The sequence below is a fragment of the Mustelus asterias genome, chromosome 12 (genome assembly GCF_964213995.1).
Source record: "Mustelus asterias chromosome 12, sMusAst1.hap1.1, whole genome shotgun sequence".
In the NCBI taxonomy this organism is placed as follows: Eukaryota; Metazoa; Chordata; class Chondrichthyes; order Carcharhiniformes; family Triakidae; genus Mustelus; species Mustelus asterias.
Genome location: NC_135812.1, coordinates 103,390,808 through 103,408,718, shown reverse-complemented (window position 1 = coordinate 103,408,718; position 17,911 = coordinate 103,390,808). Strand labels below are relative to the sequence as shown.

At 45.0% G+C, this 17,911-nt stretch overlaps 1 non-coding gene across 1 annotated transcript; it reads right to left on the bottom strand.

Moving 5' to 3' along the window:
- Positions 1-7,882: 7,882 nt before the first annotated feature.
- trnar-ccg (transfer RNA arginine (anticodon CCG)) lies at positions 7,883-7,955 on the bottom strand. Its single transcript has one exon. It is a non-coding gene; the product is annotated as a tRNA-Arg (tRNA).
- Between the last annotated feature and the right edge of the window lie 9,956 nt (positions 7,956-17,911).

Sequence of the window (17,911 nt, the reverse complement as noted above, 5' to 3'; positions counted from 1 at the left end):
CATGGCAACGTTGAACAGGAGTTTTATGGAGCTGCAGCTCCCAGGGTGCAGGGGAGGTTGGAGGCAGGGGTTTTAGGAAGGTGAAGGGGGAAATGCTTGAGGGCTCATCAGTTCAGGCAGCTGGTGCTCCAAGCAGGAATGCTCTGGTGAACACAGACACTAATACTGCATGTACTCTGCAGTGAATGGGAACTCATCTTGTGATAAAAAGGAGTCTATCCCTGCCCCGTGTCCCTGACCTGGAAGGGAATGCTGTAGTAACACTCATGGCAATGGCTCACGGGAGCACAATGATCACGCCACAATACCAACCTGCATACTCTCCCTGCCAGCCATGTTAACGATGCCAATGATGTGGAGTTGCCGGCGTTGGACTGGGGTGGGCACAGTAAGAAGTCTCTCAACACCAGGTTAAAGTCCAACAGGTTTATTTGACAGCACGTGCTTTCGGAGTACTGCTCCTTCATCAGGTGAGAGGCACTCACCTGATGAAGGAGCAGCGCTCCGAAAGCTCGTGCAACCAAATAAACCTGTTGGACTTCAACCTGGTGTTGAGAGACTACTAACGATGCCAATGCCAAGCAACCTAATCAGGTGATGTACGGCACCACATATTGTGTTGTGTTGCCAGCATCCACAAGTGGGGGTACTGGTCCCAGTGAGGGATGGGGGGTGGGGCGGTTGCTGGGGTAGTTGCAAGCAATGACATGATCTCTCTCTAACTCCCACCGTGCAGAATGGATCCTGGGTTCATTGATTTAGAGCTGGTCACCATGATGGCGGATAAGGAGGAGGAGGCAGCTCAGGAGGTGGAGGGTATGGGGAGGCCACTCCGGGAGCAGCCAGTGGCAGGCCTCAGGAAGGAGGGCAGGGGGTTGCCGCTGATGGCCATGAACTGGGAGAACAGTCTCCCGTAAGGGCGGCCTGGAGAAGGAGGATGCAGAGGCTAGGCAGTATTGGACCAGAATATCATTCGAGGGGCTGTTGGTCATGTGCCGTCGCCAGCTCCGCCTATCCAAGGACACGGTCCGGCACCTGTGTGAGGTGCTCGCACACCTGGCACCTGAGGGCAGGGCAGCCACCCACTGCCAGTTGAAGTTAAGGTGACAGTGGCACTGAATTTCTATGCAACAGGGTCACTTCAGGCACGCAGTGGCAACCTTTGTGGAATTTCTCAGGCCTCAGTCCACAGATGTGTTCACCAGGTGACAGATGCCTTGTTTACCCGGGCAGGCCAATACATCCATTTTAATGTTGGACAGGGTCAGCAGGAGCCCCGGGCTTCAGGCTTCGCTGCCATCACCAGGGTGCCACATGTGCATGAGGCAGTGGATAGGACACACATCATCCTGCGGTCCTTGCGAGGTGAGGGGCAACCATTTATTAATAGGAAGGGGTTCCATTCCCTCAATGTACAAATCGTATGTGACCACCGGATAAACATCATGTAGGTCTGTACACGCCACCCAGGGAGTGTCCATGACAGCTTTATGCTGAGGCGGTCAGACATCCCTGGATTCTTTGAAGACCAGCCCAGGCTGCTGGGATGGCTCATGGGGGACAAGGGCTACCCGCTGAGGTCATGGCTGATGACATCAGTGCGGGGGCCTGAGACCAAGGTAGAAGCCCACTACAATGAGGCCCACAGTGCTACCTGGTCTGTAGTAGAGTGTTGCATAGGCCTGCTGAAGATGCAATTCCGCCGCCTGGACCGCTCTGCAGTATGCCCTGTGCGTGCCTCACACATTACACATGCCTCACCCTACTCCGGGGAGACCAACTGGAGGAGGAGGTGGGGGGGAGGATTGGTACCAGGTAGAGCTCGATGACTTGCCATATGAGGAGCCGGAAGATGGAGGGCAGGCAGCAATGGCTGGTGCCCAGCAGGGCAGGGCAACAAGGGAGGCCCTGGTAGCAGCCCGCTTGACGTAGCTGGTGACGTCCAGTGTGGGGGCTGATCCCAACACCCTTCCACCACACCCCAGGAGCCACTGCAGCTGCCACTCCCCCACAACCTAAAGCTGGCCACTCAATCCGCACAACCCTTCCCCACCCTCTCTCAGCCCACCCCCCACCTCCACCCTCTATTAGCCTACCCCCACCCTTCCCCACCCACTCCCAGCCCACCCCTCCACCCTTCCCCACCCTCTCTCAGCCCAACCCCCTGACCTCGAGAAACATCACAACAGGTTAATGGGTCTGGGCTGGCACTGGTAGCAAGTCTTTGGTGAAGGCTGGAGGATGATGACGACTCGCTGTTGTGCACACTGGGATCCTGCCCCTCATGCCCCTCAAGTCTGACTCCTATCCGCTCTCCACTTGGGCCCATGAAGCAGTAAGGGTTGGGAACACAAGCATGTGGGGAAACGGGTCGGCGGGGGGGGGGGGGGGGGGGGGGGTTTCACTGGGGTTGGAGGGATGAGGGTGGAGGGGGGGCAATGAGAGACCAGCAATGTCTGTTGGGGGGTGAGAGGTCAGCGATGAGGCCAGCAATATCCATGGGGAGGGGGGTTGAGGCCAGCGGTGTCTAAGCTGGGAGGACCTGTTTAGCGATCTCCCAGAGATATGCGCATACGTGGTGGCTCGCTCAGCGTGCTGGTTTCAGCCTCTTCAGTGGGAATAGGCCCGGATTTTTTACCATGATTCACGCTACTGCCCTCCGCAGTGCACAGAGTGTGGGAGATTCATTTTGAAACTCCCACTGAAAAAACCAGCGCGATTTACTCCAGTTTTCAAGGGAATTCAACACAGAATGTTTTGGGAGAATCAACCCCCAAGTCTTTTCCATGTTTTCCAAAGAGAGCGGTTAGAATAAATCCCAGTATATCAAAAACCTTCTGAGACAGAAGCAGAACCACCATTCCTCCACTTAAATCAACAAATTATTCAAAAAATAACTAAATATTGCCCCTGGATCCTTCAAATGTTTAACATTCCTAAACAGCCACAATGTCATTTTTAACTAATTGCTTTTTCTTTTTAACTAATTGGTCAATACGTGTCAACGGCAGCACCAGACTAGGTGGTGGATCTGTGTGAAGAATCCATGGGGAAGGACTGTGACAAGCATGTATCACCCTCTTCTCAGCTATTGTCACATAGCAGCTCAAATCTGTGATTGGCAGAAGCTGAAATTAAATAGTTTTCCTTTCCTTTCTTTTAAGTTAAAACTACAATTCTACTTGGAGACACATCTACTCCAGCATCCAAAAGCTGTGATTAGGCTCTCCATGCAGATCACCCCCTCCCAACCAGATCATATCATCATTAAAACCTACCACCCACATCTCAGCTGCACCCGTCATGTGGGAGACTGCTAGCACAGTGTACTTGAGATAGATCTTTCTTCACATGCCCCCGAGTGGCTTAGGGGGTCCATTTAGTATTCACCAACGACAAACTTATATCGAAATAGTGCTTTTAATGTCCTGAAAGTCCCAAGGTCTTTCATCAGGACATAATCAAACCAAATTTGACGGTGAGCCACATACGGTGATATTAGGGTAGATGACTAAAAGCTTGGTCGAAGAGCTAGATTTTAAGCTATGTCTTAAAAGAGGGAAGGTAGAGAAGCAGAGAGGTTAAAGTTTTAGGGAACAAGTTCGGAAGCTGATGGCATGGCCGCCAGTGGTAAAACAATTAAAATCAGAATCACAAGAGGCCAGAATTTGAGGGTTGTAGAGCTGGAGGAGGCTATATAGAGAGGGGTGAGGCCATGGAGGGCTGAACAAGGCGACAATTTTAAAATCAAAGCTCTGCTTAAAAGGCAGCTTGGGAAGGTTTTGGTTTTAACCTCTGCGCTGTGCTGAGTTATCTAATCTCACCCCAGTGGCATAAAATAAAATTGGCCTTGATGTTAATGGGCTAGGAAGAGAAAAAAATGGATCAGTTAGGGGGTTCCTAGCTGAATGCTGATCTACTGTAAAGTTTCAGTGTATGAACATTGGGTGAGAATACAATGAGACTCAATCTGATGTTCAGAAATATATTGACCATATTGTCGAATGAAGAGAGATTGAACAGTTTAGGCCGATACTCTCTGGAATTTAGAAGAATGAGGGGAGATCAAATTGAGATATATAAGATGATAAAAGGTGCGGATGAAGTAGATGTGGAGTGGATGCTCCCTCTTATGGGTCATTCTAGGACGAGAGGTCATAGTCTTAGTATAAGGGGTAGCAAATTTAAAACAAAGTTGAGGGGAAACTATTTCTCCCAAAGGGTTGTGAATCTGTGGAATTCTCTACCCCAAAGTGCGGTGGATGCTGGGACAGTGAGTAAATTTAAGAAGTTAAACAGATTTTTAATTGGTAATGGGTTGCAGAGTTATGGGGAGAAGTCAGGAGGATGAGGAGCATATCAGCCATGATCGAATAGCGGAGCAGACCAGATGGGCCGAATAGCCTAATTCTGCTCCTATATCTTATGAACTTATGACCCTTTAACATTCAAAGTTAGCATCATAAATGACATGGTGCCAAAGAGCGCTAGTGTCTTCAGGGAGGGAAAGGTTAACAACAGTATCAGCATTGATAACAAGATAATAATTACCTTCTCGGAGTATGTTAAAATGATAGAGCAAACTTGAAGGGTGACGGTTGGTTACAAATGATGAATTAATGCCATTTATGAATGTATCACTTGTTCTGTATTGAATGGTTTTTCTGGGTCTGTTCTCCTCTGGATCCAGATTATGCGATGTAGCTCCTTCTCCCTGTTTTGTTACAGGATGAGTGGCACTGATCTGATGGTAGAGCCGGGCACCCTGTTGATAATTGTGGGTCAGATACATTGAAGAACTTGACTGCAAACTCTTAGCCAGAAGGCTGTGATATGTTGGCGACCTGTTCAGTTTGGACTTATCTGGATGAAATGAAGACACAAAGTCTCGAAGGTCATTTGATTGCCATCTTTCCTGCCTCTGGGGATGTTCTTTTGCTGTTGCCTTGTAGTTCTGCCTCTCTGTGCTCTCATTCCTTTTGCTGTTTTTTTCAAAGAAAACCAGGGGACTGAGTTTGCCGTCTGCATGCGAGTTTTCATTTTTTATCTTGTATTGCTGGACAGGAGCCTCTTCTCTCTTAAAAAATGCATCAAGAGCTGGCAAATTGGACTCAGGGCGACTGCGATTCTTGTGTGGCAGTTTTGTCAGGTTTACTGAATGGATTCCCATGGAAGAAGATTCTCGACCTGTTCTTCCAAATTGTGGTGTGAGCTCTACATGCAGAAAACACCAAGATACAGAGTAAAAGACACAAGTGCAGAGATATCTCCACCTGTTGCACTTTGGGATTCATGAAATACTTTTATTTTACTGAACTTTTAAAAAACTTTCCTCTATGCCCACAACCACTGCTATTTGCCACCTTCTGGCTAACCACGTCTTCAAGCTCAGTCACTGCTTTTTCCCCCCATTCCCAACAGCCAAGGAGGAGGCCATTTGGCCCGCGGTGCCAATGCTGCCTCTTGTAAAGAGCTATCCAGTTAACCCTACACCCACTCTCTGTAGCTTACATTTTCCTTGTCAAGTATATTGTGAATTTCCCCTTGAAAGTTACTTTTGAATTTCAGCACCTTTTCAGGCAGTGCATTTCATATAACAACTCATTCATTAATTCTTATTATTTATCCTCTGGCTTTTTTGCCAATTACCTTAAATCTGTATCCTTTGGGTTGGGTACCAACCCTTCTCCCAGTGGAAACAATTTCTCTCAACTCAGCTCTGTCAAAACCCTTTGGAACAATGAACACCTCCTTTGACCTGTTCGTCTCTGAGAACAATTCCAGCTCCTCTTGTCAAAGACAGCAGTGAAGCAGTTAGTATCTGTTTACAATAATCTAGGTATCTCCATGGCCTCCTTTGTATGGATATTGTTCCAGCTTTTGTTTCCAGACTTCATTTTAACTGAATTCAAATTACAATTTCTCTGGTGGGTTTGGTCTGTGGGTTATTAGTCCAGACTTCTTTATTACCCGTAACATCTACCCCTCGAAATCGCACCTAACTCTTTAAGATCCACATTTTCATGCATTGCCCATTTCTCCAATAGCCCATTCAACTGTCAACCTGGACAGTGCTAATTGGTAGACTGTTTAACTATGAGGCTAACCTGCATATCAGTGGATAATAACAGGTGCAGGAACTATGGCTGATTTTTTTGCATTCTGACCACCAGGAATCCTTTCCGAATTGTATTAGTTGGAATCAACTGACACATGCCGACCATGCATTGGTCCTAAGAGATAGCTAAACCGGCACTGAATAGCACCACGTAGGGCAAATCTCACTTTCGGGAATTACTAACATCATGTTGAAGATGTTCGAATGATCAAATACATCACTCGTATAACCATGCATTGTTTTCATTGCCAAAGGCAGAGAAAACCAGCCGAAGTGTTACTTTCATAATGATTCTGCCACATATTTTGATTCAATTTGCATCGTCACATTTTTTCAAGATTATTTTTCTTGAATATAAAGTTTCCTTCATAACTCACTTTCTCGCAGACTATTCAAAAATCTCGCGTAATTCTCTTTTCCTATACTCTCGATAGAAAATTAAGCTTAAACATTTCCGTATAGACTGTTTATCCTTGCGGATCTTAACATATCAAATCCAAAGCAACGTTTATTAATCGTAAAGTTGATATAAATTTGTTTTGTCTGGAAAGTTGGCTAAGATTATTCTCACCTTTAGTTTTTGCGTTAATAGTTTTTGCAAACACCACGATGGAGAAGACCTGTATTAATAACATCCCATTCATTCTGAAGCTGGGACGGAAACCAAGTGACTGAGGAGGAGAGAGAATTCCTTGGTTTTATATCCCTTCTTGGGCTATGCTAATAAGGGACAGCATCGCAGCCTAGGATGAACCTCTGCCAAAAGATCCAATTTCACTGTTTTCCACTTCAGAACTAATTTTCTGAGACCGGAATGTCTCTTTTTTTGTCATTTCTATTGGACAATGCAAAAAATATCCTTTCATTTATGACGAAGGATATTGAAACGAAGTAAACGTGAGAGATTTTCAATAGCTTTTGATAGTCAAGAAGTAGCTTAATTGATACACGAATTCGTCTAATGCTGCATTATAAGAAATGATTGCAAAAGTCATGCTACCTTCCGTATTCAGAGTTCGTAAACAGCAAAACTGACTCTCATTGTATTTCCGGCAGTATTCGGGAATGTTACATATCTAGTTCCAGTAAAACGCCGCAGACAAATATCATAATCAACTCATTTTTGTTTGATAATTATTTACCCTGTTTGCATTGGCAATTGGAAAGCAACCCTGGTTTTCAGAGATGTGCAATAAGGGTGTATGGCTAAGGATGTATGTTACGAGTAATGAATAAGTCTGGTCTAATAACAACCCAGAGACCAAACATACCAGAGAAATTGTAATTTGAATTCAGTTAAAATGAAATCTGGAGACAAAAGCTGGAACAATATCCATACAAAGGAGGCCATGGAGATGCCTAGCAGGCATCGGGTGGGAATTTCAGGTTTAAATAGGTTTATCCTGCTCGGTTCAGCAGCGTTCCAGCCCCATAAAGTTAGTGACCCTTTCTCCCCCCTCCCCAAAATGAATGCACCTATTTCAGGGAGTGATCATTGTGTTAAAGGGAAGCGGAGCCTGGCTGCGCTCCGCTGCTCTTCACTATCACCCTCTGCTGGCACCGGGCTCAAACCGCAGGTAAAACTCGTCCCGAAACAGACGCTCCCTCCGTTCGAAGCGCCGCTTGGCTTCGGGTTTTGAGGCTGTGCGAGGCCGCGGCAGCGCCTGGGCTCCGGTCCGGTGCCAGTCGCAGGCTGCGGCTCAGCCAGCGGTGCCGGGGAGCCCGGGCGGACGCGGGCCGACAGCACAAAAAGGTGCAGCCGTGCGACCCAGATGGGACTCGAACCCACAATCCCCAGCTCCGGAGGCTGATGCCTTATCCATTAGGCCACTGGGTCACCACGAAAGATGTGTAGCGACAGGGCGACATATACACGTGGCAGTGTTAATATACACAATTTCTGATGATTAATCAGAGATGTTTGGCAAATAATATTGCACGGAGCAATGCAGATCGCCTGGAACAAATAATGCTGCTTAGAGCATACACTGTAGTTTCCAGCACACAATACAGACGCTGTGTGTATACTAACACATTTGTATATGTGAGAGAACATACGGTACTTGCATAGCTGGCAAGACAGAATGAGTAACTTCATTGCCGTGTTAATGTAAGCCTACTTGTGGCACTGATAAAAACTAGATTCATAAACTGGGTACAACATGGAAGGAGGCCATTTGGCCCATTGTCTCCTGGCTCTCGGAGAGAAATTACTTGCCCCCCGCCCCCCTCTCTCTCCCTGCTTTTCCCTATAGTCCTGTATTTGTTTCTCTGTGCACATAAATATTGAATTGTTATGACCAGGTTAACAGGGCTCCTCCCTGTGTTTCACTCCTGAGTTGGTTATAATTGAGTTTGATTTTAAAATGGAGGTGATTTGCCAATTTAATATATATTTGAATATTGCTGAAAAAAGATACGTGTTAAAGCTTTTTGTCTTACATCATCACCAAAGATTCACAAGAATACCAGTTGTAAAGGGAACAATGATTTACTGGATATGAGAGTGCTGATTGATTGGCAAGTGGTCTCTGATTGGTTATCATGGAGAATGCATCAACTGTGTATAGTTCAGTGCAAGAAATAAGACAGGTTCCTTAAGCTAACAAGTAATGAGTTAATTTTATTGCTAAAACTCACTCAAGGTTAGGATGCAGCAAGTATAAAGAAAAGGTTTAAATTGTACAAATATGTATAACTACCTACTAATGCAAAAAACAACACACAATCTCCTCAAGCATGCAATAAAGAAGTAATATTCTGCAGAGTATCAAATATTAAAACCTTGGCCAAGTAAAAAGTCAGAAAAACAACATTGATGGCATGTCCAGATGCTTGTTTACAGTTGAAGGGTCATGGTCTACAGTAGTTTCTGGCTCTTGGACTTTCTCACTGGAGGCAGTGATGTTGATTCAGAATTCTCCTATAAGAATACTCAGTTTGCAGCAATGAGGTCTTCTGATGTGTTTTTCCAAATCACCAATTGCTCAACTTTTATGAGAGAGGTTTTAGAAGAAAGAGAGTTGGGGTAGGGCTGTTGCCCTTGTGGCGATTTCACTGACTATCCAAAATCCAGTATATTTTCACCCAAGAGCTGGTCATACAAACATACAGAATAAGACAGAGGTAGGTCACGTGGCCTCTCACTAAGAGCTCTAGCAATTCTGATTCCATAAAAGCAGTTGTGTCCTTTACAAATGCAACATGGTAGCTGCTATAAGCCAGTGTCTTTTGCTTAGGAAAAGTGTTCTTTTCAAAAAACTTCAATCCAAACGTAGGTCCAGCCAATGACTTAATAAATTAATATTTTATGTGACACATCTGCATAACCCAATTCTCTTTTGAATTCCACAACTGAATTTGTTATAGCACACTCTCAGGCAGTGCATTCCAGATCCTAACCATTTCCTCTGTCATTTTTCTCATTTTCGAAAATGTGATCAAGTGTGTGGATGAGGGAAGTGCTGTTGATGTAATTTATATGGATTTTAGCAAAACCTTTAACAAGGTTCGACATGGGAGACTGATTGAGAAGGCTAAAGTACATGGAATTCAGGGAAACTTGGCGAGATGGATCCAAAACTGGCTTAGTATTAGGACACAAAGGCTGGTGGTAGAAGGCTGTTTGAGTGACTGGAGGCCGATGTCCTGTGGCATACCACAAGGAACAGAGCTGAGTCCCTTATTGTTTGTTATATATATAAATGATATAGATGAGAGTATGGGGGAATGAGAAGTAAGTTTGCAGATGACACCAAGATTGGTAGGGTAGTCAGTCGTGAAGAAGAAGATTGTAGATTGCAGGAAGTTATAGACGGATTGGTCAGATGGGCAGAGCAGGGGCAGCTGGTATTTAACCCTGATAAGTGTGAGGTGATGCATTTTGGAAGAAGTAACAGATAAGGGATTACTTAATGAGTGGCAGGACATGAGGAAGCTTAGAGGAACAGATGGATCTTGGGGTATTTATTGACAGATTCCTGAAGGTGGCAGAGCAGATGAATAGGGTAGTGAAGAAGGCACTTGTCAGTCATGGCATAAAGTACGAGAGCAAGGAGTATGTCGGAGCTGTACACAACATTGGTTAGGCCACAGCTGGAGTACTGTGCGCAGTTCTGATCACCTCACTAGAGGAAGGATGTGATTGCATGAGAGGAGGTACAAAGGAGATTCACAAGGGGAGGTCAATCAATTAAGGTGAGGGGCAGGAGATTCAGAGGGGATTTGAGAAAACAAAAATCATTCAGAGGGTGGTAAGAATCTGGAATGCACAAACTGGGAAAGTTGTGGAGGCCGGAAACCTTACAACCTTTAAAAAGTATTTGTATGGACACTTGAAATATCATAACATTCAAGCATATGCGACGTGCTGGAAAATGGGATTAGTGTGGCTTCAGTGGCAGTTATTGTCGATGCAAACTCAACAGGCCAAAGAGCCTTTTCTGTGCTGTACGACTCTGTGACTCTATGACTCAGGTCATAAGACTATAAGACCATAAGACATAGGAGCAGAATTAGGCCACTCGGCCCATCAAGTCTGCTCCGCCATTCAATCATGGCTGATACTTTTCTCATCCCCATTCTCCTCTTTTTTCCCCATAACCCCTGATCCCCAGGTCACTGTTGATTCTTTTGTCAACTACTATAAATCCGTGTCCTCTGGTACTTAATCCTTCTACTAACGAGAACTGTTTCCCCCTATCTAATCTGTCCAGATCCCTCATGATTCTGAATGCGCTTTCAAATCTCCTCTCCAAGGAGAACAGCCCCAAGCTCCTCCAATCTATCCACATAACTAAAGTTCCTTGGCCCTGAAACGACTCTTGTAAATCTTTTTTGCACTTTCTCTGCTTTCACATCCTTCCTGAACTATGACAGAATACTCCAGGTTTGGACCGATCAGTGATTTGCACAGGTTTATCACAGCTTCACTTCTTTGCTCTTTGTACCTAGTGTGACCACTGACAGACGTCAGGAATACCAGCTACCCTGCTAACACCCATGCACGTAATGAACTAAATGTCTTAGAATGAGCTAAATTTGGGGAGATTGTACATTTCTTTTAAACCTTGGAGGAGCTTAAGCAGGTTAAAAAACAATGAGTGATGATTTTAATCAGTTTTTACCAGGCTGCTTTTCAGTCTTGCAGTTTCTCCTCATGATGTGGAGATGCCGGCGTTGGACTGGGATGGGCACAGTAAGAAGTCTCACAACACCAGGTTAAAGTCCAAGTTATTCAGTAGCATGAGCTTTCGGAGCGCCGCTCCTTCATCAGGTGAGTGCCCACCAGTGCACTCACCAGTTTCTCCTCAGACATCTTTGCAGCTGCTCAGTCAGGAGAGTTATGTCTATATGATGTAGTGTAACAGTATGAGGGTGTCATAAAGGACACACACATGGATAGCCAGTTCCTGCCCTCTCCCACTGCCTGCCTGGATAGATCTGTGGATCTTTGTGAGGCCGGTTTTGTGGTCTACAGGCAATTAATTCAACTTTAAATGCTTTCAGGAGCTGGGTTACTTCAAAAATACTGGACAATAAAGTGCCTGGTTCAAATCCATTACCAAGCAGGGAATAGTCTGCCTGAAAAGCGGACCGTCTGGAAACAAATTCTGCTCCAACTACATTTTCAAGTTTGCTGATGATACCACTAATGTGTCAGATCTCAAACAATGATGAGACGGAATACAGGAAAGAGATAGAGAATGTCGTGAAATGGTGCAAAGATCTTTCCCTCAATGTCAGTAAAGTGAAGGAGCTCTTCATCGACTTCAGGAAATGAAGTAGAGGACATGCCCCTGTCTACATCAACGGGATGAAGTGGAGATGGTCAAGACCTTCAAGTTTCGTAGGTGTTCAGATCATCAACAATTTGTCCTGGACCTTCCATGGCAATGCGATAATTAAGAAAGCTCACGAATACCTCTGCTTCCTCAGAAGACTAAGGAAATTTGGCATGTCCACTACGACTCTCACCAATGTTTACAGATGCACCACAGAAAGCATCCCTATCTAAATGTATCACAGCTTGGTGTGGCTCCTGCTGTGTCCAAGACCGCAATAAACTAGCAAGGGTTGTGAAGGTAGCCCAGTCCATCATTCAAACCAGCCTCCCATCCATTGACTCCGTTTACACTTCCCGCTGTCTCGGGAAGCAGCCAGCAAAATCAAGACCCCACGCACCTTGGGTATATTCTCTTCCACCTTCTTCCGTCAGGAAAAAGATACAAAATTTAGTTTAGATATTAGTGTCATAAGTAAGCTTATATTAGTACTGCAATGAAGTTACTGTGAAAATCCTTAGTCGCCACACTCCAGCATCTGTTCGGGTACACTGAAGGAGAATTTAGCATGGCCAATTTCCGCAACCAGCAAGTCTTTCGGACTTATGGGAGGAGACCGGAGCACCCAAAGGAAACCCATGCAAACATGGGGAGAATGTGCAGACTCCGCACAAATAGTAACCCAAGCCGGGAATTGAACCCAGGTCCCTGGTGCTGTGAGGCAGCAGTGCTAACTACTGTACCACCATGCTGCCGCACAAAGTCTGAAAACACGTACCAAGTGACTCAAGAACAGCTTCTTCGCTGCTGCCATCTGACTTTTGAATGGTCCAATAATATATTAAGCTGATCTTTCTCTTCACCCTACCTGTAACTGCAACACTATATTCTACACTCTATCTTTTCTCTTTTCTCCTATGCACTTTATGAATGGTTTGTTTTGCCTGTATAGCATGTAAGAAACAATACTTTTCACTGTATCCCAGTACATGTGATAATAATAATTCAAATCAAATCAAAAACTCGATGAATGGCCACCCTATCTATGGTCCAGGATTTTGTATGTTTTAATAACTGCATGGTGGCACAGTGGTTAGCACTGCTGCCTCACAGCTCCAGGGACCTGGCTTCAATTCCTGGCTTGGGTCACTGTCTGTGCGCCGTATGCATGTTTTCCCCGTGTCTGCGTGGGTTTCCTCCAGGTGCTCTGGTTTCCTTCCACAGTCTGAAAGACGTGCTGGTTAGATGCATTGGCCATGCTAAATTCTCCCTCAGTGTACCCGAACAGGCACCGGAGTGTGGCATCTAGGGGATTTTCACAGTAACTTCATTGCGGTGTTAATGTAAGCTTACTTGTGACTAATAAATAAATGTTAACTTGAATTGGAGTAGGTTATTCAATGACCATCCTATTCGATCATGGGTGATCTGTATCTCAGTGCCATTTACTAACCTTTGCTCTATATCTATTGATATCCTTAACAAAATTCATGGACCTCAAACTTCAGTCTTAAGATGCCTGTGAGTCTCCCAGAATGGGGCATGGATCTCCCAAATTTCCCAGCACAACAACATCCTACAGCTCCATGATGTCACCAGCTGCCGTCACAAAGACCTTGGATGCTGTGAACAATTGGGAGTTAGGGGAAGTGTTTGGGAATCAAAGAATGGGATCAGGAATTGAGGGGGTGAGAGAGAGAATGGAGGTTCAGGAGAGAGGGAAATAGGTTGCGTGTGACTATGGGGAATGGAGGTTGGGAAGAGAAAGTGGGGAACAGGGGATAGGCAAGAGAGAGAGAGACTGGAGAATCTGGCTTGGAAAGAGAGACAGGAATGGTTGTGAAGAGAAGGGAAGAAAAGGGGTTAAAGAAACAGATACCAGAGATTAGTAAGGAGTATTGGAATTTGAGCTTGGAGGGTAGAGAAAGGCAGATTGGGAAATGGGGTGGGTATGAAACCAGCATTTTCTGGAGAGTTGGGAGTAGCAGCACCAGTGTGGCAAGAGCAGCACCGAGAGAGGAGCAAAGAGGTGAGTGAAACCTGAGAGCATGGCTGAAGGCAAATGGTGAATGATTGGTCAAGTGGGGAACAAGAATTCCCACTGGAACAATGCAGAGAATAGGAAACTTCTTGTATAGAGGACTATTACATCATTAGGAGACTTTGGCACCATGAGGTGATTTGGGTGGAGATTGGAAGGGGATAAATACTTGAAAAGGAACAATATAAAAAGATCTGGGAAGGTAATGTAGTTACAGAAGAAAGTACCAACATTGGCACATAGGCCAAATAGCCTCCTCCTATGCAGCAATTTCTATCATTCTATGAAACTCTCTGTTATTGAGTCTTAGCATAGGGAGTGATTTGGAAATGTTAGTGCTAGTTATATTTAGGACAATATGATTTCTTAGGTTGGATCAGGTTATGGTGGTACAGTGGTTAGCACTGCTGCCTCACAGCACCAGGGACTCGGCTTGGGTCACTGTCGGTGTGAAGTTTGCAGATTCTCCCCGTGTCTGCGTGGGTTTCCTCCAGGTGGTCCAGTTTCCTCCCACAATCCAAACGACATGCTGATTAGGTGCATTGGCCATGCTAAATTCTCCCTCAGTGTACTGAACAGGTGCTGGAGTGTGGCAACTAGGGGATTTTCACAGTAACTTCATTAATAATGTAAGCCTACTTGTGACATTAATAAATAAATAGGTTGGTCGCTGTTGGTCAATTTTGATATGTGAAGTTCAAGTTAAAATTGACTATGAGAGAGATTCCCACTTCAGAATTGTTACCTTGATACAGAATCTTATTCCAAACCACATTTCAATGGTATAGGGAGTAAAAACAGCCTATTAAAAGTGGCATTGATAAGCCTATATTTTATGTGTTATAGGGAAACTCTGGCTAGGTCAATATTAACAGCTTATAGTATTACTTTTAAATATAAGTCAAATTCCAGGCAGTTCCACCCATTATTAGCACTATTTTAGAATATCAGTAATGATTCCTTTTGGTTCTGAGGGGAACCTGAGTGTGATAGTATTACTATTAGTGGCAATAATGGGTGGATCTACTGAAATTTGACTTGTATCTAATAGTAATTCTATAAGCTGTTAATATTGACCTAGTAAGAAGTCTCACAACACCACGTTAAAGTCCAACAGGTTTATTTGGTAGCAAACGCCACTAGCTTTCGGAGCTCTGCTCCTTCGTCAGGTGAGTCATCTCCACATCAATATTGACCTAGCCAGAGTTTCTATTAGATTTACTATTAGTTATCTGTGCAATATTAGTGAGTTATTTATCACTGGAGGAATCAAAGCTATTCCACCTCTAGTTTCTTATCTACGATCATTCTCCCACCTTCAGTTCCCCTCTTCTCCATCTTCGGTTTTCCTTCTTGACCTACTCTCGAACTTCTCCCATGACAACTGTGGGCACAAAACCAGAAGCAAAAATACTCAATTAGTGGGGACCTTGCCTTTATATTAACTGTGCCAGATGTCATTTGATCAGATGTGTCACATTATCAGAACATCATGTGATCAAAACCCCAGGAATGTTTCCTACCAGAAGTCTACCTAGATTCTTTTGAGGGGGAAAGTTCCAAGTTTCCATCCCCTTTTGTGTTAAAAGTTATTCATGATTTCACATAGTTTCTTTATATCTGCCCTATTGATTCCTTAATCATTTTAAGTACCATGATTAGATCACCCCTCATTCAAGGGAATACAAACCAAGTTTATGCAACATTCAGAATTGAACTCTTTAAGTCTTGTGTTGTAGCACCTCTAGAACCAATATTATTTCTGAGATTCAGTGCCTATATCAGATAAAGGGGTTTTCACAAATATCTTTAACCTCTCCTTACGCTGATCTAAGGTCCCTACCTACTTCAAGAAGATGACCATCATCCCTGTACCAAAGAAAAGCCAGGCAGTGTGCCTTAATGTCTACCGCCCAGTGGCTCTGACATCCATCATTATGAAGTGCTTTGAAAGGCTAGTCATGGCACGCCTAAACTCCAGACTCCCAGATTGCCTGGATCCACTACAGTTTGCCTATTGCCACAACAGGTCCACAGCAGACATCAACTCCCTGGCCCTACGTTCAACCCTGGAACACCTGGATAACAAGGACACTTATGTTAGACTCCTGTTTATTGACTACAAGTCATGATGTGGAGATGCCGGCGTTGGACTGGGGTAAACACAGTAAGAAGTTTAACAACACCAGGTTAAAGTCCAGCAGGTTTATTTGGTAGCAAAAGCCACACAAGCTTTCGGAGCTCTAAGCCCCTTCTTCAGGTGAGTGGGAATTCTGTTCACAAACAGAGCTTATATAGACACAGACTGAGTCTGTGTCTATATAAGCTCTGTTTGTGAACAGAATTCCCACTCACCTGAAGAAGGGGCTTAGAGCTCCGAAAGCTTGTGTGGCTTTTGCTACCAAATAAACCTGTTGGACTTTAACCTGGTGTTGTTAAACTTCTTGCTGTATTGACTACAACTCAGCCTTCAACACCATTTTCCCAACAAAACTCATCTCTAAACTCCGTAGTTTAGGGCTCGGTTCCTCTCTCTAGACTTCCTAACCCACAGACCACAATCAGTAAGGAGAGGCAATGACACCTCCTCCAGGATTATCCTCAACACCGGTGCTCCACACGTCTGTGTTCTCAGCCTCTTACTATACTCCTTATACACAGATGACTGTGTAGCCAAATTCTGATCCAACTCCATTTTCATGTTTGCTGATGATAGCAGTGTAGTGGGTCCGATCTCAAACAATGATGAGATGGAGTACAGGAAAGACATATCTGAGAATCTGGTGAATTGGAGCAGCGACATTAATCTCTCCCTCAATGTCAGTAAAATGAAGGAGATAGTCATCGACTTCAGGAAGTGAGGTGAAGGACATGCCTCTGTCTACATCAACGGTGATGAAAGTTTAAAGTTTATTTATTAGTCACAAGTAAGGCTTACATTACACTGCAATGAAGTTGCTGTGAAATTCCCTGAGTCGCCACACTCCGGCGCCTGTTCGGGTAAATGTACCTAGTCAGCACGTTTTTAAGACTGTGGGAGGAAACCGGAACACCCGGAGGAAATCCACGCAGGCACAGGGAGAACATGCAGACCCTGCACCGACAGTGACCCAAGCAAATCGAACCCAGGTCTCTGGCGCTGTGCGGCAGCAGTGCTAACCGCTGTGCCAAGTGAAAATAGTCAAGAGTTTCAAGTTTCTATGTGTCCAGATCACCAACAACCTATCCTGGTCCCTCCACGCTGGCACTATAGTTACGAGAGCTAACTAACTACGAGAGCGGCACGGTAGCACAGTGGTTAGCACTGCTGCTTCACAGCCCCAGGGACCTGGGTTCGATTCCTGGCTTGGGTCACTGTCTGTGTGGAGTTTGCACATTCTCCTTGTGTCTGCGTGGGTTTCCTCCGGGTGCTCTGGTTTCCTCCCACAGTCCAAAGATGTGCGGGTTAGGTTGATTGGCCATGCTAAAATTCCCCCTTAGTGTCCTGAGATGTGTGGATTAGAGGGATTAGCAGGTAGATATGGGGGTAGGGCCTGGGTGGGATTGTGGTCGGTGCAGACTCGATGGGCCAAATGGCCTCTTTCTGCACTGTAGGGATTCTATGATAAACGCCTTTACTTTCTCAGGGGGCTAAGAAAATTCGGCCTGTTTCCTGTGACTCTCACCAATTTTTGCAGATGCACCATAGAAAGCCTCCTTTCCAAATGTATTACAGCCTGATATGGCTCCTGCTCTGACCAACACTGCAAGAAACTCCAAAGGGTTGTGAATGTAGCCCAGTCCATCACGCAAACCAGCCTCCCATCCATTGACTCTGTCTACATTTCCCACTGCCACAGAAAGGCAGCTAACATAAGCAAGGACCCCACGCACCCCGAAAAAGATACAAAAGTCTGAGATCACATACCAACTGACTCAAGAACAGCTTCTTCCCTGCTGCCATCAGACTTTTAAAGGACCTACCATATA